The following is a 23,417-nucleotide window of genomic DNA, read 5'->3' on the forward strand; positions in this document are numbered from 1 at the left end:
GGGTCGTGTGTACGCCACTGCTGATGCCCCAAGGGTTAAATGCAGAATTTGATCTGTTACATTTTTTTTTATAAACATTTCACGTCTTTTTTATCCCATTAAGATTATAATTTACTTATTATGAACTTATATGTATGCCTATATGATATTTATATTTGCAACATATATATGTCAATGTGTTATTTGTATTTGCATCTGTGCTCTATTTTATCCAAAATTTGTTTAAATGTATTTATCTACCTACATTTACAAATGGTTATGTGATTTTATTTCCCCTAATTTATGTATGTTTATTGATTGTAACTCTTTATTTTTGTCCTGTTTCCTCCTTCCCCCCCGCCCCTAAGCGGCCGCTAATTCCCCAACTAATATGTCTCCTACCCTGGCCGAACCGCCTATTTCATGCTTTGAAGACTCCCACCTCATCCAAAGTGTCGGCTTCAGCTTCGTGCACGTCGACAATCACACTACATTCCCCAAGGTACACCAGGCATGATGCTCGCACGCGTCTTTATTTAGACCGTCCGCTGACATTCTTGCCGACTATACTACAGGTCCCAAAAGCCCTTGCGGCATAGAATCACGGAAATCACGTGATTACATTTTATAACATATATTCCCAAACCTCGTTTTTAACATTTATTTATAGTACTAAGCTCACATTTCAATAGACTTTCTACAACTATTAACTTTAATATATGTTTTAAAATGTTCAAAGCCATTTTTTATTTTATGCTTTCTGATTGGCTGACCATAGTTTTGGCACCGATTTTAAATTATCTGTACTCCTATTTAAACCCACATTGCCAGTCAATATGTTTTTTTTTCCATTTTGAAGAAGCCCTGTGCGGCGAAACGCGTTAATGGTTTTTAATCTGTGTATTTTAGCAATAAAAGTTTTTTTGGTTACTTATAGCTGTACCAATTCTCTTTTTATTGTATTTTATATGCACTTTTTAAACTATTTTATTGCTGGCTTTTTTATTGATCTTGTACTCAAAGAAATCCTAGGTGGGGATTATTCCACCAACGCTACTATAATAGAGCAGTACCTCCTGCTCTACACTTGTGAGTATATTTTATATACTACATTCTTTTCAAATTGAGAGCACTATTGTTTTTTTATATACACTGGAACCTTGGACACCTAAACCAGATTGATGGACACACCTCTCTATTGTTTTTTTGTTTTTTTTTTTAATTCTTTATTTTTATTGTGCATAGTTTGACATCAAGCGTGCCGAGCCACAACAGCATCTTCACGCATTTCCATGACATATCAAGGTGTGACAGCTTAAATGGCACATTTTTATATTACATGAGTGTATCAGGCTTTTAGACATCGCTTTTGTGGTATAACATGCTTTACACATAACTAGCTGCGCTTAAGGAGATAAGTATGTGATTAAAATGTAATGCGCCATAAAGGCATTAATAATGCCATAAGTCAATTGACTAAACATGGGACTAGCAGAGGCAACAGTGAACACACCTCTCTATTGTACACATTTTTTCCCCCATAATTTCACCTGTGTAGCTTGTTGTGCACATATATAACCCACACAGCTTGCTCACTCCTATGTTAGTCTATCCTAAAGTAGGAGGTAGAACATCACAGAAGATATTTACAGGTGATCCTCATTTAGCGACCTACCTGATTTACGACGGCTCGCACTTACGACCAGGCATAAGTGTGAGAAGTCATGGGGATTCCCTGCTCTGGCGCGCATGTCTATGTTCAGGGAAACTTCCCCCGAACATAGACGAATGCACCAGAGCAGAGAATCCCTTAACTCCTCACTTACCGACCAATTTGTTCTACGACCGGGTCGTAGGAAGGGAACCCGGTCGGTAAGTGAGGAGTGTCTGTATTAAGTTCTACAGGTGTTTTGTTACATATAAGTCGTAACACGATTGAAAATTTGAGTGAGTGCATTGTTGCTTTATGTATACATGCCTGGAAGAGTTGTTCCAGGGTACATACTTCCGTGGCAAGTGTGAGAGAATAGACGCTTTGGAAGCTCAGGTTAGAGATTCAAAAAAGCAAATTGTAACCGAGACTGATTGACAACCTTGAAAGAAATTACTGAGCAGAGTTTAATTTAGGAATATAGTTTATAGAGATTAGCGTGTTGGGTAACAGACAGGTTGCTGGGGGAAAGTTAGATGTGACAACTGAGGGGGGAGGGAGAAGGGAAGGACATAAACCTATCCTAATTTTGTACACCACAGAAGGTTTGCCTGTTTGAATGAAGATGTTCGAAGGAAAGGTTTCCTCCAGCATAGCCAATCCTGAGTTGGTACTAACACCTGAGAGAGTCACTCCTCTAGTATGGATAAGATAGATAGATTCTGGTGATAAGGAGTTCTATTTTTAAATAAATAGAGTAAACCGGTTAATCTGCTTCTCTGACCGCCTCAGTTGGACAATTTGTTGTCTCCAGTTTGCTTATGTTTGGCATGTTGCTTGCAGAATGGATGAATTATTGAGATGGGGGTGGAGATGACAGACTTGTCATTGGTACCAAAATAGACCTTAAAAAACTGAGGAAGATGGAGTGTTCTAAAGAAAGAGTTCAAGGAATTAAGAAACAAATAAGAATACATCCAAGATGGCAATATACCTGTGCCATGCGCTACAGCGGAAAGACTACAGGATATTAGGGAGGTCAATAAGTGGCGGAGGTCTTGATGTAGGAAAGAGGGTTTGTTGGTTTTAGAGCACTGGGATGATTTTTGTGCTTGGGTCAATCTTTATAGCGGTGATGGATTGTACCTTAATGGAAGTGAGTCTGCAGTGATGTTGAACAGGATGGCTAGAAGGTTGGATGATATTTGAAACTGGAGGAGGCTGGGACACACACACACACACACACACACACACAAAATGGAGATAGGACTAAAAAGAGATGGGTTTTAGTCAAGCACAAGGGGGTGGAGAAAGACTGAACAGAGGGGTTATGAAATAGTAGTCAAAATTCACATAAAAAAGTATCATTATAATATGGAATGTATGCTTACTAATGTAAGGAGCCCAAGTAGAAATATTGGGGGAATTAGAGACAATAGCATACACTAAGCAATATGCCATAATAGGCATAACAGAAACATGGTGGCTTAAATGGACACTGTAGTCACCAAAACAACTTTAGCTTAATGAAGCAGATTTGGTGTGTATATGACCCTGCAGACTCACTGTTCAATTAACTGCTATTTAGGAGTTAAATCACTTTGTATCTGCAGCCCTAGTCACACCTCCCTGAATGTGACTTACACCGCCTTCTTAAATACTTCCTGTAAAGAGTTCTGATGTTTATACTTCGATTGCAAATTCTGTTTAATTTAGAATTCCCTCTCTGGCTTCATTAATAGCTTGCTAGACCCTGCAGGAGGTGTGTGTGTGTGTGTGTGTGTGTGTGTGTGTGTGTGTGTATCTTCTGTTCTGTAAATTGACATGTAATTAAATTTCTAAAGTAAGTTAACACAAAATGAAACCTTTGTTTTCACGCAGGCTGTGGTCAGTCACAGCAAAGGGATGTGTGACTAGGGCTGCATAAACAGAAACAATAATTTTACATCTAACGGGCAAAGAATTGAGCAGTGAGACTTCACAGGCATCTAAAGACAAAAACTTCTCAATTAAGCTAAAGTTGTTTTGGTGATTATAGTGTCCCTTTAAAGTAGTGGTTCTGGTGTCTATAAACCTGTCCCTACATGCATTTCAATATAAACTTTGCCTTTTTATAGAAAAATACACCCGGTTCCAAATTATTATGCAAATTATATTTTTCTCAGTTACCTAAATAATTGACGTAAATAACAGTCAGCATAATGCTCATGTTATCAACTATTAAGAATACAATTCAAATTTTATTGAACAAACCTCCTAATGATAACAGTATTTTTTTTAAACATAAAAAACTTACAATGCACTGTTTCAAATTATTACGCACCGTAAGTTTCAAAAGACTTTAGGTTGTAAAGAACTGAAAATTGTCATTTGTTGTGTTTGCAGCATATTTACTGAAATCAAGAGCTATTTCAATCAAACTTATAACATTTTAGCTTTTTAAACATTTTAAACAGGTCACATTACATTTTAACATAGGACCCCTTATTTGATCGTAGCTTCACAAGTCTTGCATCCATTGAACTTGTGAGTTTTTGGACAGTTTCTGCTTGAATTAGTTTGAAAGACGTCAGAATAGCCTCCCAGAGCTGCTGTTTGGTTGTTAACTGCCTCCCACCCTCATAGATCTTTTGCTTGAGGATGCTCCAAAGGTCAGGATTAAGGTCAGGGGAGGATGGAGGCCACACCATGACTTTCTCTCCTTTTATCCCCATAGCAGCCATTGATGCAGAGGTATTCTTTGTAGCATGAGATGGTGCATTGTCATGCATGAAGATGATTTTATTACGGAAAGCATAGTTCTTCCTTCTGTACCAGGGAAGAAAGTGGTCAGTCAGAAACTCCACATACTTTGCAGAGGTCATCTTTACACCTTCGGGGACCCTAAAGGGTCCGACCAGCTCTCTTCCCATGCTTCCGGCCCAAAACATGACTCCACCACCGCCTTGCTGACGTCGCAGCCTTGTTGGAACAGGGTGGCCGTCCACCAACCATCCAGGGTTGCACAGCACTCATCAGTGAACAGGACTGTTTGAAAATTAGTCTCCATGTATTTTTCTGCCCAATGCAGCTATTTATGCTTGTGAGCATTGGTTAGTGGTGGCCGAACAGAAGGTTTATGCACAGTTGCAAGACTCTGGAGGACTCTACACCTTGATGTCCGTGGGACTCCAGAGGCACCAGCAGCTTCAAATATCTGTTTGCTTCTATGTAATGGTATTTTAGCAGCTGCTCTCTTGATCTGATGCAGCCACAAATCTCTTAATAGTGCGATGATCACACTTACGTTTTCGTGAATATCTAATGTTTTCATACCTCGCCCAAGGCATTGAACTATTTCACTCTTTTCGGCAGCAGAGAGATCCTTTTTCTTCCCCATATTGCATGAAAATGGTGCTCTGCTTAATAATGTGGAACACCCTCCTTTAGTAGTTTTTTCTTAAATTGGGCTCACCTGGCAATCTAATTATCACAGGTGTCCGAGATTGTTTTCAGTGATCAAAAGAGCCCTGAGACACAATGCCATCCATGAGTTAAACTGAAATACAAAATATGTAATCTTTGTGACACTTAAATAGAATTTGCATAATAATTTGGAACAGGGTGTACAGTGTTTACATTGCTGTCTAGTAGTAAACACCTCTAGTGGCAGTCACTCAGACAACCACTAGAGGTGCTTCCTAGTCCAGTTCTGCACAGTGTGGGACAATGATGTTCAGTGTGTCTACACTCTTCATGGAGATGCATTAATTCAATGCATCTATATGAGGCGATGCAAATAGGCACCAGGCAGTGTTTTGCAGTGCATGCCCTATAGCAGGCTGCCCTAAACTATGGCCCTTCAGATATTGCTGAACTACAACTCCCATGATTCTATGAATGAAATAGGCTGAGAATCATGGGAGTTGAAGTTCAGCAACATCTGGAGGGCAAGAGTTTGGGGAAACCTGCCCTATGGCCTCTCAATGATTTCCTATGGTTACATAGGCTGAAAAGAAAGCATGTGTCCATTAAGTTCAGCCTCTCACAACTGTTAATATAAAAGAAGGCAAAAAAAACAAAAAACTTGGACCCCAGGGCCCCTTTGAAAGCGCTCAGAGCAGTGAACCCTACGATTCCCCTTTCCAGGTGGACTCGTCTCAGGATATCCCTAATCCACCAGCCGTGCAAAGGAGAAACATTCTTACCATTTCCAGACTTGAAGGAGGCGTGGGGGGTGCCTGAGGGAGACATTTTCCCATATTTACAGCTGAAACACACGTCAATTTTGCACCTGCCTCCCTGCACTCAACCACATTGACCCCACGACAGGTGCCCCACAGGTGCTGGACGGCCCAGGTGAAACCAAATCCCTCTCCCTATGTTGCATAGCTTGGCTGGAGCTGGCACCAAATAAACCACTGACCTGTAAGAACCACTGGGAGACAGATGGTGGGATAAAGTTGACAGATGGGGATTGGATGCTAGCACTTAATGGTGTAAAGAAGTGGGCTAAGTGCTACTCTCACATGGAGGCGCATCGGGAACTGATGTATAGGTGGTACATAGCTCCCCACCGATTGCATAGAATCTTCCCCACGGAGTGCTGGCAATGTTCTAGGGAGGAGGGCACCATGCCCCACCTCTGGTGACACTGCAGCGGTATTCAGCCTCTGTGGGGAGATGTCATGGACCTGCTAGAATCGTTAGGTATCTGGGGTTTCCCCATGACTATCGCTTCCTGCCTCCTTCTGTTGTTCCCCAGGGATGTACAGGAGACCAAAAATAAAGTGCCTTTAAGACCATCAAACAATATAAGTGAATAATTTTCACACAAATATTAATTAATAGTAATTTTCAAAAATTATATAGAGTGCACTGTACTTAACCCCTTAAGGACAGATGACACGTGTGACACGTCATGATTCACTTTTATTGCAGAAGTTTGATTCTTAAGGGGTTAAACACACTACAAATCAATTGTTGAGTGAAATAAATACCACATACGTGCCAAGTAAAAAGAAAAAAATATTTAAAAGAAACTCACTTAAAAGTTTTGAAGTTGCTTCTGTTAAAACTTCAGTGAAATACTCGAAAAGAAAAAACAGAACAAAAAAAAAAAAACAAGCAATATGCATAAAACAAATACTGAAAATAGAGATCAAAAACACTCACAAGAGTAGAGCAAATAAGTCTGCTCTGAACTGTGTTGGCATCTCAATAAATATATATATATATATATATATATATATATATATATATATATATATATATAGCTTGAGGCTGTGATGGCAGTAAAAATCCTTTATTTGACACTCCAAATATTAAAAGCAGTTGTCTGGCTATGCGTCCTCTTCCTCGCAAATGTGGTATAGTCCCAAACAATTTCGTCAGTCCTTTTCAGGCTCTAAGGGCTACTTCCACTCACACTTGTTCCGGGAGGCGGGGCATACAACCGTTGGAAGTAATGACGTCAGAGCGTGATGACGCGTTTTGCCAACGTGCTCGGCTTCATCAGATCCGCCCACTAGTCCATCACAGTCTCAATATAAAGCATTTACACAGGGCGTGCTTACCCAAAAGAGTCCGAAAAATTCTGTCTTATGATTGGTTATCTTAACCAACATATTAACATACATTATAGATGCCAAACCTTTTTTGTGCAAACTCGAACTGAAACAAGGGATTATTAACTAAATGTCTAAAAAATAAATATTTATCTACACGTACAGCTTATCATTACACCTCTTTGGATATTAATCCAATTAGATGGGATGAATTAATATAAATTGTAATACATGAAAACATTTACTTGTTTGTGTGATTTGCTAAAAACATTTATTGTTCTCAACAGTACCTACTTATAGGAGACCCACAAACAACTGATCATACTGATTCTCATGGCAGTCCGCAACCTGATAGCGCTAAACTGGAAGAAACATACCTGCCAATCCCTCCAGCAACTAAAAGATAAAGTACAACAGTTTTAGGTGTATGAGAGGATGTCCATGGACACTGCACTTGCAACCACATAGTTAAGGGAGACCTGGTATAACGGAGGAGAGCATGGCAAGGAAGGAAGGGGGGGGGGGGGGGGGAGGCAGGGGCACACAACCAGCCATAGGGTGCTACTCCCTGACTGATGTGAAATGAAGTATATGGTAGATGCCTAGTACTATCCCAACTAGTTCATGCCTTTATAAATACCTTTGTTCAGTATGATTTAGATTTTTCTTCATAGTTCTCATGCATGCCATCTTGTGGTTAACTGAAGGTCTTAGATCAGATTTAACTAATCACCAACTTGAGCCAATTTTCTACTGCATGTAGTCCTCAGTTGTGCCTACTATGCTAGATCACCTTACTGTGTCGATTATTGTATACAGGTTTATATTCACTGACTTGTAACTATATACTGGATATAGATATAGATATACCTTCAATAAAATACAATTAATACAAAATAAAAAAAATAGGCTTTTTTTTTTTTAAATAGACAGTTTGAAGGACTTCCAATTTTGCAACAAACTAGGAAGACAATTCCTTCTTGACCCCAGAATGGCAGTCAGATTTATGCTTGGATCAAGAAGCTATCACCCTACAGTTGAAAAATTATATAATGGAATATCTTTTTGCAAGTATGCATCCAGTTGCTGTTTAAACATCTGTACAGACTCTGATAAAACCCACGTCTTCGGGTGGAGAATTCTACATCCTTATTGTTCTGATAGTTTAAAAAAAAAAAATTAAATAAACCCTTACCTTTGCTTTAGACTAAATCTTCTTTCTTCCAGTCTAAACCCATGACATTGTGTCCTATGTCCTGTTTGTCAATAGATTTCCACACAATGGTTTGTATTGGCCCCGGATATATTTGTATAATGTTATCTTATCCCCTCTGAGGCAACATTTTTCTAAACTAAAGAGGTTTAAATTTGTAAACCTTTCTTCATAGCTAAAATGTTCCATTCTTTTGTATTAATTTTGTAGCCCACCTCTGCACTTTATTTTCTTAAAATGTTTCATTTTTTTTGTAAGGTGCATACATGACACAGTTACATAGGTACAGAGGATTGTAACATTGATAGACATGGAGTCGCACAGATCAACGGAGTTGGCTAACAGGCAACGTCTACGCATGCAATAATACATCATTAATTCCGGAGGTATGAGGACATAAATAATGCTGCATGTGCATCGGTCTCAGGATGGGGTCCTCAAGTTCGGAGCAGCGATTGGGAGCTACAAACAAGGTAGTCGTCTAGTAGGTACGGGAGACTTTTGCAACCTTACATTTTTGATAGCTTGACACTATGAGGTAATTTCAGGAAGTACTGCTCAATCCTTAATTAACGAACATTCAACATAGGGAGAAAGGGGAGCACAGAATATAACACATGAATTAAACTAAAAAGTGAGATGCTTGCTCTATGAAACCATTTGGGAGTAATGCAGAGCACTTGCTCGTCATCCCTGTTTATTACCCTCTTCCTCATGGAGGGCTAAGGCCGCCAAGTGGTTACTCCTATGTTTAGGTGAGGGTGTTTGAGGTGTACTGTCGTGTAAGTAGTGTTCAGGTGTCTACCAGATTTCTATGTCCATCTCAACCAGACCCTTTCGTACCGCTCCAGGGTGCCTGCAACGGTGTGCAATATCTTTTCATACTTTTGCGTGTGGGTCACCTTTGATAACCAGTCGGGCCTGATGGTCGATTTCCAGAGGTTGGCTATGCAAAGTTTAGCTGCGAGTGTGATGTTGCAGGTCAATGCCCATTTGTGTTTTGCAAACATTGTGGAAAGCTTATGGAGTAGATAACTCTCCAGTGCGAGGGGTAGTATCTTCCCCATGCCCTTTTCTATTAGCAGTTGGATCTGTCGCCAGAAGGCTGTGAGTTCTGGGCAGTGCCAGAAGATATGGCATCACCAACATGTTTGATGGGCGCCTGGGTATATATGTGAGCTAGTTTCTGGGGGGTGAATTACCACATCATCCACATTATATAAAGCTGCTTATATGTGATCCAAACAAGGAGTTGACTTGCGTCATGGCTTGAAGCCATCTGCTCAGCTCTATGCTGCATCCAAGCTCCCTTTCCCACTGTACCATGTAGCCCATTTTTAGAGGTCTGTCCAGCTCTAGTAAATGCCGATAACAAAGGGAGAGCAGTTTCGAAAGAACTGGGCGACCCAGACAGTGCATCAAGCGCACTCAGGTGTTGAGTATCTAGATTGGTCAATCCAACATCACCCAAAATGTGTTTTACACGTAACTATGTATAGAGCTCTCTGTTTGGAAACATGTGGGCCTGCTGTAGATCAGGAAACTGTCGTACTTGTCCATCATCTATTAACTGTGCCACCTTGGTGATTCCCCTCTCTGTCCATTGCCCCAGTAATAGACCTTTCGTGCGGTATTTTAAACTGTCCAGATAGGCATACAAGCTCAGTGGGTGTGTCATCATTTTGGGGGCCCATTTTGACCAAGCATTAAGCGCTACCTTTGTGGGTGATAATGGGTTTAGCTGGCTGGGGTGCAATTTGGCAGGGACCCAGATCAGTCCATTAGGGAGTGTGGTGCACTGACTGCTGTTTCTAGCTGATGCCACAGTAGAGTCGCCGGCGTCGATATGAGTCTTGCTGTCTGAGCCAGGATTGTTGCCAAGTAATATTTAGAGATATTGGGGACCCCTACACCTCCCCTCCCCTAGAAACATGCTCAGCAAAGAGACCCTTGGTGGTTTCTTTTTCCATATGTGTGCATTCAGTAGGGGTTGGAGTTGTGTCAGTATCATTTTGGGGACTTCAATTGGTAGGGCTCGAAAGGTGAACAGTTTTTGGGAGAGCAATCATTTTTATGGCATTTATCTGTCCCAGCCACGAGGTGTATTTTGTCCCCCAGCCCTCCATTAACGGCGTGAGTTGACAGTAGTCTGACGTGATTGTGTTTTAATAGGTGTTGTTTGGAGGGTGCTAATTGCATTCCTAAATAAATCAAATAAATCAAACGGGTATAATGTCCATAGTACAGTGAGGTAGGGGTGCGGAATGTTAACTGGAAGTGCCTGTGTTTTAGCTGCGTTATTTTTATAATAGGATGCCCTTCCGTAGTTGTGAAGGAGAGTCAGTAGGGGCAGGATGGAGTCCTTGGGATCTGTAAGAAAGAGAAGTGCATCTTCCGCAAATAGGGCTATTTGCAGAGGGCCGATTGGTGATGGTATCCCAGTTATTGTTTGATCACTCCGAAGTTTGTGGAGCAAGAGATGCAACGCTATAATAAATATAAGGGGTGAGAGAGGGCATCCCTGCCAGGTACCATTAGTAAGATCAAAGCGACGGGAGATGTAGCCAGAGCTCATCACAGCTGCTTTTGGGGACGAGTACAGGGAGAGAAGGCCACGTGTAAATTTAGGTGGGAATTTGTATTGTAGTAGTACTTCAGTCATGTATCCCCAGTGGAGGCAGTCAAAGGTCTTCTCCGCATCTAGGGCGAGTACCAGGCCCTGTGTTTTGTCGGTTGTCATGAGTTCTAATATGTCTAGCACTCGTCTAGTATGGTCTTCTACCTGTTATCTTGGAACAAAGCCCACCTATTCAGGGGAGATAAGCTCAGGAAGCAGGGGGCGGATCCTGTTTGCCAGGACATTAGCAAACAGCTTTGTGTCCTCATTTAGCAGGAGATCGGGTGGCAATTTGTGCAGAAAGTCATTGGTTTGCCCGGCTTAGGGATTGTAATAATGGTAGCTTCTAGCATTTTGGGTGGTATGTAATCCGTCTCAAGGATGTAGTTAAACAGGGCTGTCAGGTGAGGTAGCAATTGGTCTGCAAACACCTTGTAGTAATGGGTAGCAAAGCCGTCCGGGTCTTTATGTCGTGGAGTGCCCTAGCTATTTTGCCCCTCTGTGATGGGTCTGTCTAGGTCTGTTTGGGTACTGGAGAGATGGGGATGGTCCACACCCCCAAGGAAGGCCAAGATTTTGAGCTTGCGATGGGGTCAGAGGAGAGGTTGTACTGCAATTCGTAGAACGCCGCAAACTTGTCTATGAGTTTAGGGTTGGTCAATTTAGTTCCCGCCTTGTCCTGCAGGTAGGGTATCCTCATTTGAGAGGTTTTTTTTGTTTTGTTTTTAATTCTTTTTTTTTTTAATTTGTTTTTTTTTTTTTTTTTTTTTTTATTGTGAGGCCAGGAGTTTCCCTGTCTGTAATAATCTGTTTTCATCTTACAGATCGCTCTCTCCACCTGATGCATTTTGTGCGTTTCCAACTCTGTCCTAAGCTTGTGTACTAGGGTGCTGTTGGGCCCGGTGGGTGAGTTTTTATGCTGGTCCTCCAACACTTTCCAGATCATTCTTGAGCTTGGTACTTTTTTCCAAAATTTGACGCCTCTTTTAAACACCTAGTTTGATAAAGAGACCCCGCACCACTGCCTTATGGGCAAGCAAGGTTGTAGAGGGATCCGTATATTGATTATCCACAAAGAAGTTAGTGAGCTTCCTGTGGACCTCTGCTGCCTGTACTTTGTGGTCTATAAGCGACTCATTGAATCGCCAGGTTCCCTGTCCTCTGGTTGGATGCAGCGTAGTAAACGTGGACAGGAGATATGCGTGCTCCCACCAAGTGATAATGGCAGTAGTAACCCCGGCTAGTGTGTCTAAGGTTTTTGCGTCAACTAGGCACATGTCTATGAAGGTGTAGTCCCTAGTGGCTGGATACAATGAGTGCCATAGGAATGTAGTAGTTCCGAAATTTTTGTGCTAAGGGCCGCAGAGTGGGAACCGGGGTCCCCTTATCTGTCCAGGTCAAGTACACTGTTAAAGTCCCCACAGATAAGCGTTTGTCCCTGTTTCAGTTTTCCTATTTTGTTCAAAGCTTTTCTAATAAATTTGTATTGGTTGGAGTTCAGGGCATACAGGTTGGCTATTGTCACTGGGGTGTCATTGAGCAGTCGTCCCTCAGTGGTTTTGTACTCTGTCTCGCAGGGAAATGTCCAGTCTGAGTGGAATATGCCAACACCTCTGGTTTTGTTGGGTGCCAGTGCATGGTAGGAGAGTGGGTACCTAGATGAGGTACAGATTGGCAGCCTGTCAAGTTACTCAAAACGTATTCTTGCATGCAGCGTGCATACTCCCGCCCTCTCCCCTATATGTACACAGGTGTTTTATAGGTCCAGGTTATACCCAGTAAGGGAGTAAGTAGGGGCTGGTGTCGTCGCATCTCAAGGGGAGGCATCTAAAGGCGAGATGGTTCAGGAGCCTGGCGGCAATGTATTGTGGGCCTGTGACAGCTGAGTGGGGCGCTCTCTACATTCAATGGACAGAGGAAATAAGGAGTCTAAGGCAGCATGGTGATGCCCAGAGTGTAGACGACCCATAGAGCGGAGTACCCTGGGGGGGAAATTCAAGGTGGCCAACCATTTGTGAAAGTATAGAAGATGTATTCAACTTTTTTTTTGTGTTTGTCAGTGCATCCCTAGTGGGGGGTTCTGGGTGACATGTGCAGGTAACATGTCCCTCCAAGTATTACTTACGTATAGGCGAACATAATCTCTCTCAGGCAATGTCTATAATGCATATCGTCAGTGGCCGGTGTCAGGTTTGGTAGAGCGTCCATTGCATCTAAGCTGAAAGATCGCCTCTGTCGTCGCTCTCTCTGGGGCGTAACGAGGTGTCAGAATCAATTCAGTTTCTGTACTCTTGTCCACTCCGGAGGCAGGGGAAGCAGTCGCCGTCTTCTCTGGAAAGTGACCCCATGTGCGCAGCAGGTCCATGCCTTGGTCTGGTTAATCCATTTTTGTGAGGGACCCATTGCGCCATATCAGGAGTTTCGTGGGGAAACCCCACTGGTAGGGTATCTTATTGTTACGGATGCATTTAGAGACGTTGAAAAAGTCCTTCCTTCTGGCCATTGTCGTGGCATCGCTGTGGCCTTCCTCTGTGCTGTCAGAATGGCTTCCTTGGAGCGGTAATAGTGTAGCCTAGTAACGATGACCCTTGGTACATCCTGTGACAGATTCTAAGGCTTGGGTACCCGGTGCGTCCGGTCCAGGTGTAGGTCAACCATGCCCAAGGTTGGTAGTATGGCTTGAAAGAGCTGCCACAGGTATTCTGACAGTTGGCAAGTAGTGACGGTCACTGGGACTCCACGCACGCGGATGTTATTCCGGCCATTTCTAATTTTTGTATCTTATCCACAATTTCATGGTTTGCTATGAATAGCTTGTCTGGTCTTTCCTCCAATGCACCCCAAACTCATGCACCTCCTTGCGGAGGTCATCCACAGCGGATTTGAAATCTGCTTTCATGGAGGAGCGTAGCTCATGCAACATAGCTGCTAGTTTTGTTTCTAAAATTGAGAGCTCACCAGGATCCAGCCTCTGATGTCTGCACAGGCGAGCAGGAGCTGCTGCCATCTTGGTCAGGCCTCAGCCTGTGTCTCTTAAAGACACTATTGGTGCCTATTGGGACTTGTAACAGGAACCATTCGAATTGTCTAAATGGCATTCGAGCTGTCGAGCTACCAAAGCCATTCGAACACGTGGCAGCGGCCATCTTGTTTAGTCGAACGCATCCAGCGGTGTTAGGTCGTCGAGTGCATGGAACTCAAATTGGACACCGCTTAACTTTTACCTTCCGTGGAGGTTCGGCTATTCGAAAGTGAGTCAAACGGTGTTCAGTAAAAAGAACCTCACGAACAAGAGACACATAATGACATTATCCACGAACAGCTGTGTTCGTTATTTCGAATCGTTGAAGTAGACCGGCCGCACAGCCCGATTCTCTGGAACTATTTTGGGCATGAAACCATGCGTGCGGTTGGTCAAAATGGGACTTCCATAGATTTCCTAAACCCCTGAATTGATCTGGGTGATTTTTGGATATGTTGGTCACCCAGATCAGGGCTATCAGGGGATGTAATAATTGTGGGGATTTTATGTGTTTTGGGGGTACTTTTGGGGTTTTGTAAATTATGTGTTTTTTCTGCCTGGAGATATTGGGGTCCCCACCCGCCACTTAGGGGTGGGGGGGCGGAGGGAGGACAATAACCCCCCTTTTTGTTATTAAGTGCCCCCACCTGCCACTCAGGGGTGGGGGGGGCACTTGGTCACCCCCTTCAGTTTAATAGACCCCACTCGCGCAGCTCGGGTTGGGGGATACTAGGATTTAGTTTTTTTTGTTTTTTTTTAACAGTGCGGCATAGCGAGTAGGGGCATAATTTACTAATACTAAGTAACCTTTAGGTAGATCGTTTCCTAATACCGGCACAAATAGATCGGCATTTTATTCATTCAAGTGAAATTCCGATCCGAACAAAGTCTCGAATTGAATCTTAACATGAATGGAGAAACTGTTCTCATTCTGTTAGGACGTAATTCGGTAGTTTCGCCGGCGTTCTGTCTAAATGACAGGACGTTTGGGAAAAGTGAAAGGAGGCTTCGCGGGAACACGGAGGAAAGGTGAGATTTGTGGGAAAATTGCGCTGACCACCGGAAATGAAGAACACTTTGCTCCTTCGCTGGTCAGGCGTGGGAAACCTCCATAAGACAAATAGCCCCTACTTTGTCTTATGTTTTATAGAAAACTAGAGCAGATAGTAAGAAATTAATAACAGATACTGACAGAGGGAGAGAAGATGAATTGATTAAAGAAAGGCAAGTTCGGCATGACAGTGCCACTATCAAAAGGAATTAAAAAAAAATGTTTTAAAGCGCTTTGAAAAAGGTTTCTTGGAACAGACAGTTTAGCTTATATTGGGACATAGTAAATCAAAATTCAGTCTGTTTTTTTCATAGCATTGCATAGACAGGAAACCAAGCAAAATTAATAGTTTACCAGTTTATATACCATTTCCAAAAAGTAATGCCATGTCAAAGTTCTGCATTAAAAAAAAAACCTTGTTGACATATGTCAAAGAACAAATAAGGTAGGTTTAGATGTATCTGTTCTTTTTATCAACAGAATATATTACAAAATAAAACTTGTAACGGATCGCCTGGCACCCCGACTTGGTACCTCCGTTAATGGATGCTCCTAGTGCTTCCTGAGGACTCCAAGCACTCTGGCAGACACCACAATCACCGAATCCGAGAAACCTTTTAAATTCTCCCAAGCGTATGAATGCTGTAGACCATTGAATAGGAACCATACGAATAGGCTTGTACTCCTAGCAGTCAACTGGAACAGCATACAATAAATCCTTCCCCCAATAATGAGACGACACATCACTTTGAGGGTAAAACAGGAACTCTGGACTGGCTCATCCAGCCTGGCTTTTATTTCCAACTCACACATACAGGCCACACCCAGGGGGAGGCATAAAAGAACCAATGACATAGATGTTACCTCCCACACATCCCCCTCCCCTTAGTGTGACACATAATCCCATTATGCATACAGTGTAAAATATACTTTTACACAACTTTCATAACTTTAAAACCATACATCACATTTACATAAAAATACATATCCACAATCAATCCATTCAGGGGAACAACATATTAAAAAATGGCATGAATCCGACCAGGGGTTTAAAAGTTACTAAAAGTATTTTTTGTTCCTTTCTGGCTGGCAGAAAAACATCCCCACAATGCACCCTGGTTTCCTCCCTTCTGCCCTGGAGTTAATTGGAGAAGTAATCCAATTACCCAGGACTAAAGGCAAACTCCATTAACCACATGGTTGCAAAACGACATAAAACACTTTAAAATACATAAAGTCACATTTACACATAACACACAGACATTTCACCTATCCCCAGATAGCTGGGATCTGCACGCACAAAACTACCGAATAGCGCGCAGATCCTACTCACACAGTACAATTGCCATGGAGCTAAAGTCTTTCCCATAGTCTTTCATTATATGAATAGGCTCCATGGTATGGCTATCTGGGGTATCACATTCCCATAAAGTCTGGTCCATAGTCCAAAGGCAAGAGGCGGGCAATCAGCCCCCTCCAAGGACACGTGGCGAGGTCGGTTTCGCCACACTTCTCCCCTTTACCCCCCAGACTAACAGGGTACTTGACCTCCTGCCGGTCAGTGCCCTTGTTAGTCCAGCAGCCCACCCACAAGACAGAAACAGCAGAGCAGCCCACCCACAATAAAGAGTTACTACACCTGGGTGAGGGAGAATCTTGTCCAGGTTCAGGTGCCTCACCACGGCTGTGTGGGGGACTGGTAGGCTGCCTTGGTAGGTTGCTGAGGGGGCAGAGACCAGCGGTACTCTGTCCTGTTGCCAGCACTACCACGGGAGTAGTCTGGTTGGAGCCTGGTTGCTGGAGACCGACTGTCTCCCCTTTAAATACACCGCTCTGCTGCTGGAGACCGACTGTCTCCCCTTGAGTTACACAGCTCTGCTGCTGGAGACCGACTGTCTCCCCTTTAGTTACACAGCTCTGCTGCTGGAGACAGACTGTCTCCCCTTTAAATACACCGCTCTGCTGCTGGAGACCGACTGTCTCCCCTTGAGTTACATTAAGCTGCCGCTGGGGAGAGGTGGTAACCAGCTCCTCTCCCATTAGAACACTCTGCCGCTGGGGAATGGAGACTGGGCTCTCTATTCCCTGTACATTAATGATCCGCCGCTGGGGAGAGGTGGTAACAATCTCCTCTCCCATACATACTTCCCTTCTCTGCGGAGGGAGACCGACTGTCTCTCCTCCCAGCACAGAGTCCTGCTGTGGGGGAAAGGGGGATGGGCTCTCTATTCCCTGCTGGATACTCTGCCGCTGGGGAATGGAGACCGGGCTCCCAATTCCCAACAAATCACACTGCCGCTGGGGAGGGAGGACGGCTCCTTCAGCTCCCTGTAACTTGGGCGCAGAGACCACGGTCCCATCTGCGCTGGTGTGGGGCTTACGGTCTCCCCTTGGTGGGTTAGGCTGCCGCTGGAGAGAGGGTGTAACAAGCTCCTCTCTCTGAACTGTAACCTGCCGCTGGGGATCTGGGCCGACTGCCCAGCATCCCTGTAGGGCCAGTAGAGAGACCTCGATCCCATCTCCACCTGCCATCTGTGGGTCTCTCCAGGACCAGTCTATGAGGTCTGGTTCTGCTTGTCGGGTAGGTTGGAGCTGCACGAAGCTGAGCAGGTGTTGGTAGTCCTGCTCCAGCTCCCACTCCCTTGTTACCAGGTGGGTCATGTCTTTGCTCACCTCGCATTCGTCAGCCCAGACATACATGCCCATCCGGTAGTCGTAGATGTCCCAAAACCTAGACCCCTCCGTGCTGCCAAGATCAATGTCGTCCTCCAAGGCATCCCATAATAAACCCGGGCCATCATAATCATCCCCCTCCGGTAAGTCGTGCTCGGCCGTCCAGGGGGTAAGTCGAATGGTATGCCACCAGAGGGCCTGGTATGCGTTGTCTAGCCAGATCTCTCGCCATACCAGGGTCTCTAGTCTTGTCACCCACTCATCCAGGGGCTGCTCTCCCAATAGATACATGCGCATCGCCACACGCTTCTGTAGCCGCTGCTCATCACTGGGGAGACTCACCTCGCCGCCACTGGGCGTCTTCCAGGGCATCATACCAGACTTCCTTTCTGTCTGCATCCCTGTAGTCCGCGGCCGCCTCCTCCTCCTCATCATGGAACGCTGTCCAAAAACTAGCTGATTCCATCCTGCTGTAGCCAGGGGCGCTGTACGGATACTAGCGTTGCCCTCAATTTGTAATTCCAAACGTTACCAGTGTCTCTGAGCTGCTTCTCCTCGCACTAGGACGCCATCCCACCGCTTGCCACCAATGTAACGGATCGCCTGGCACCCCGACTTGGTACCTCCGTTAATGGATGCTCCTAGTGCTTCCTGAGGACTCCAAGCACTCTGGCAGACACCACAATCACCGAATCCGAGAAACCTTTTAAATTCTCCCAAGCGTATGAATGCTGTAGACCATTGAATAGGAACCATACGAATAGGCTTGTACTCCTAGCAGTCAACTGGAACAGCATACAATAAATCCTTCCCCCAATAATGAGACGACACATCACTTTGAGGGTAAAACAGGAACTCTGGACTGGCTCATCCAGCCTGGCTTTTATTTCCAACTCACACATACAGGCCACACCCAGGGGGAGGCATAAAAGAACCAATGACATAGATGTTACCTCCCACACATCCCCTCCCCTTAGTGTGACACATAATCCCATTATGCATACAGTGTAAAATATACTTTTACACAACTTTCATAACTTTAAAACCATACATCACATTTACATAAAAATACATATCCACAATCAATCCATTCAGGGGAACAACATATTAAAAAATGGCATGAATCCGACCAGGGGTTTAAAAGTTACTAAAAGTATCTTTTGTTCCTTTCTGGCTGGCAGAAAAACATCCCCACAATGCACCCTGGTTTCCTCCCTTCTGCCCTGGAGTTAATTGGAGAAGTAATCCAATTACCCAGGACTAAAGGCAGACTCCATTAACCACATGGTTGCAAAACGACATAAAACACTTTAAAATACATAAAGTCACATTTACACATAACACACAGACATTTCACCTATCCCCAGATAGCTGGGATCTGCACGCACAAAACTACCGAATAGCGCGCAGATCCTACTCACACAGTACAATTGCCATGGAGCTAAAGTCTTTCCCATAGTCTTTCATTATATGAATAGGCTCCATGGTATGGCTATCTGGGGTATCACATTCCCATAAAGTCTGGTCCATAGTCCAAAGGCAAGAGGCGGGCAATCAGCCCCCTCCAAGGACACGTGGCGAGGTCGGTTTCGCCACAAAACTTCTTTATGGAACAATTGGATTAAGTTGAGACTGAATTGAAAACCAAGTTTCAAAACTAGGCCAAAACTTTAAAAAAGTTTTACTGCTTGGCTTTTGTCACAGCTGATTTTTTTGTAGATTTACTTTTAACACAATTTACAGCGTCCTAAACGACTACAAATGAATTTGAGTGGAGGATTGCTAGAAGGGTCTACTTTTGCAGGTAACAACCGGCTGAGAACAGTAATTATGGTATTTCGAGGGTTTAATAAAATCACTAATCATGATATGTCATGCCACTACACTCCCAATTGGTCCCATAGAAGTTGCCGTTTGTGAATGCTTATAGGGGTTCATTAAGTTAAGGGCACACAAAGATTTCTCTGCTAGAACACGTTCTGCAAAACTGTATAATAAACCATGCAACTCATAACAAAACTCGGTAAATCTGAGCTTAGAAGAAGGATGGAGTTAAAGGGACACTATAGTCACCTGAATAACTTTAGCTTAATGAAGCAGTTTTGGTAAATTTAACATGCCCCTGCAGCCTCACTGCTCAATCCTCTGCCATTTAGGAGTTAAACCCCTTTGTTTATGAATCCTAGTCACACCTCCCTGCATGTGACCTGTACAGCCTTCCATAAACACTTCCTGTAAAGAGAGCCCTAATTAGGCTCTCTTTATTGCAAGTTATGTTTAATTAAGATTTACTTATCTCCTGCTATGTTAATAGCTTGCTAGATCCTGCAAGAGCCTCCTGTATGTGATAAAAGTTCAATTTAGAGATTGAGATACAATTATTTAAGGTAAATTACATCTGTTTGAAAGTGAAACCAGTTGTTTTTTTTCATGCAGGCTCTGTCAGTCATAACCAGGGGAGGTGTGGCTAGGGCTGCATAATCAGAAACAAAGTGATTTAACTCCTAAATGACAGTGAATTGAGCAGTGAAATTGCAGGGGAATGATCTATACACTAAAACAGCTTTATTTAGTTAAAGTAATTTAGGTGACTATAGTGTTCCTTTAATTCATTGAGCAAAAACAGATGGGGTGTAAAAAAAAAAAAGAAAGTTTCAAATGTGACTGGTTTTCAGCTTGATATGAAAGTCCATCGAACTTGTGTATTATTTCCTATGCAAACTTGCCAGACAGGGTGCTAACGGATATTTAAAATCAGGTGTGACAGGGCAGCCCCCGTCTGTACGGGATGATCTGATGGAGAATGTCTTTGTTGTGCCTGCGTGCAGTATCCTCAGTCACAGCAGCCCACCCACCCCATGTCAGCCCGACCACCCACCCTAAGCAGGCTGCCCACCCACGGGCACTGCAAAACCTGCACGAGTTACAGACAGCCCCCCTAAGGCACTCCTGGGGGGGAATGAAGAGTGCATGCAGGACAACGCGAGGGGTAGATTAGTGGAACCCCTATTATTTGGAGAGCAGAGTGACTATAACATTACCTAAGTGGGGCTGATAAAGGTTATAAAGTTACCTGCAGTACGAGCCAGGCCAGGGACACCGAGACACTGCAGCTCTGTGCTGGTATATGGAGATTGCCAGAGCAAAGCATGCTTGCTAACAATAGAGCGATCTATGGCTCGGGACTGACTGACAGCTGCTCACTGCAACTACCCGCTGCACAGCACCACTGTCACCCTCTGCACAACCCAATACAACTTTCCGCTTTACTACACCACTACACCTACCCTGTGCAGTACACCACTGCCGAGAGTTACACAGCCAGACATGCAGGTGAGCACCAAGAGATGGGGCCACTACTGCCCCCAGATAATGGCAGTAGTGTGCCAAGGGCCACACAAGCACAAAACAACCCACTGCAACAGGTACAGAGCCAGAAACCCACAGCAGCAGCCAGCAGACAAGTCACACAAAAGCAGCAATGTGTAGAGGGAGGGCGACACACACCACGTGACTGATGGAAGCTTTGTAACAACTCAGTGCAACAATGTATCAAGTGAGACAATTCTTCCTAGAGAGCCGTACTATGAAGGCAGAATGCAGGGACAGCCCTATAGAGTGCAGGCTATGGCAGCATCACACACAGAACATGCATGTACAGTGACATGTGCTCCTTACCTGATTCCCGTGTTGGCAGCAGTTCTCAGTGTCTGTCTAGCAGTGCCAGGCCACCTCTACCATGCACAGTACACCGCGCATGCGCGGTTCCCACGCTCTTATTCTCTTCAATCAAACTCATTTGCATGGCTGCCCGTGACGCCACTCTTCCCGCTTCTCCATTGTCCTTTTAAGGCCCAAACCCTGGGCGGGGAAGTAGGCGGGGCTTGCCTTTGAGTTTGTAAAAAAAGAGGGAGGGGCTATCCGTTAAAGAGTCACAACAAAGGCCATGGTTGGTTCAGCATGTGAATGGCTGGAACTTGGTTTAAACTGAGGCCGATTGATTAACACAGAATGGATGAGAGTCAATGGTTTTGAACACAAGGAGGACAGACAGGGGAACAAGAATGGGTGGAGCCTGGAAATTACCACGGTTCTAACATGCTCTGCAACAATGTACATTACAATTATATATTATAATCAAACTGATATTAAGTGACTACTGCACAGGAGACAGTATGTTAATTAAACACAACTGTTGTGGTTATGGTACTACAGTGCGTATGTGCTGTACCTTATAACACTTTTCTTAGAAACCCCTTATAGAATACAATCAGAAACAGGGCATGGCTACATAGTGTCTATTGATGATTTATTCATATTTAGCAAATATGACATACAGTAGTTTACTAATTATGTAAGGAATTAAAACTTAATGGAGGCATGATTACTTCAAAAAAAATTGAAAACTCACTTCAGGATAACTTTCCCTGCCTGCACTTTAATTCCTCTCCTGTAATATATATATATGAGAGACACACGCTACAAATTCATATCTGTTAGTCCACCTACTGTATAGTGCTGCAAAATGTGTCAGTCCTTTATAAATAATAATAATTACAATTTAAATGGATTAATAGATTCAATCCTGGTAGTGTTGACTCAGTCCTTCATCCTTCCAAGGTAGATAAAATGAGTACCATTAAATTGGGTAATAGTAACATCCCCAGGACGTACTTGGAAACCAGAGTACTCTGAATGCACCTTCCCTGGTTAAATACTTTTTTATTATTATAATAAGAGCTGGTAATTAAGCATGGCACTAAAGATGCAAAAAAAAAAAAATCCATAGAAGATATTTTATTTAATTAAATATTATTAGAATGTTAATATTCCTGAAAAAAAAGTGTACAAAATTTTATGGATATTCCTGTTCTAAGAAAATTGCATGTTGAAAAAGAAAAGAACATTAAACAAATGTATAACTGATTTCACATCCAATAATATAAGGCTTGCGTTTCATTTTTTTCACATTGAAATTCGCCAGATTGGTTACGTTGCCTTTGAGACCGTATGGTAGCCCAGGAATGAGAATTACCCCCCATAATGGCATACCATTTGCAAAAGTAGACAACCCAAGGTATTGCAAATGGGGTATGTCCAGTCATTTTTAGTAGCCACGTAGTCACAAACACTGGCCAAAATTGTTGTTCAAATTAGTTTTTTGCATTTTTTCACACAAACAAATATTAACACTAACTTTGGCCAGTGTTTGTGACCACATGGCTACTAAAAAAGACTGCACATACCCCATTTGCAATACCTTGGGTTGTCTACTTTTGCAAATGGTATGCCATCATTCCTGGGCTACCATGCGGTCTTAAAGGCAACGTAACCAGTCTGGCGAATTTCAATGTGAAAAAACAGAAAAATTTAACATGCTATATTTGACCCTGTAACTTCCCAAAACACCATAAAACCTGTACATAGGGGGTACTGTCTACACGTGAGACATTGTGGAATATAAATATGTGTATTTTATTGCAGTAAAAGCAAACAGTATTATGACATTCACAGTTAGAATGTCACATAGAACTAAACATTTTTTTTTAAATTCTAATTTTCTCCCATTTTTTTATATTTTATTCATATTAAATTATGTTTCATAGCTAAATATTTGATGTTAAATGAAAGCCCTGTTTCCCCTGAATAAAATGATATATAATAA

General features: G+C 43.2%; 1 protein-coding gene across 1 annotated transcript in view; it reads right to left on the minus strand.

Moving 5' to 3' along the window:
• Positions 1-21,531, minus strand: part of SINHCAF (SIN3-HDAC complex associated factor) — a 35,014-nt gene extending 13,483 nt beyond the window's left edge. Inside the window, exon 1 of the mRNA XM_063445314.1 lies at positions 21,431-21,531. The gene's annotated coding sequence lies outside the window, so the exon portion shown is untranslated. The remainder of the gene's footprint in view (positions 1-21,430) is intronic.
• Positions 21,532-23,417: the final 1,886 nt, after the last annotated feature.

The sequence above is a fragment of the Pelobates fuscus genome, chromosome 3 (genome assembly GCF_036172605.1).
Source record: "Pelobates fuscus isolate aPelFus1 chromosome 3, aPelFus1.pri, whole genome shotgun sequence".
NCBI lineage: Eukaryota > Metazoa > Chordata > Amphibia > Anura > Pelobatidae > Pelobates > Pelobates fuscus.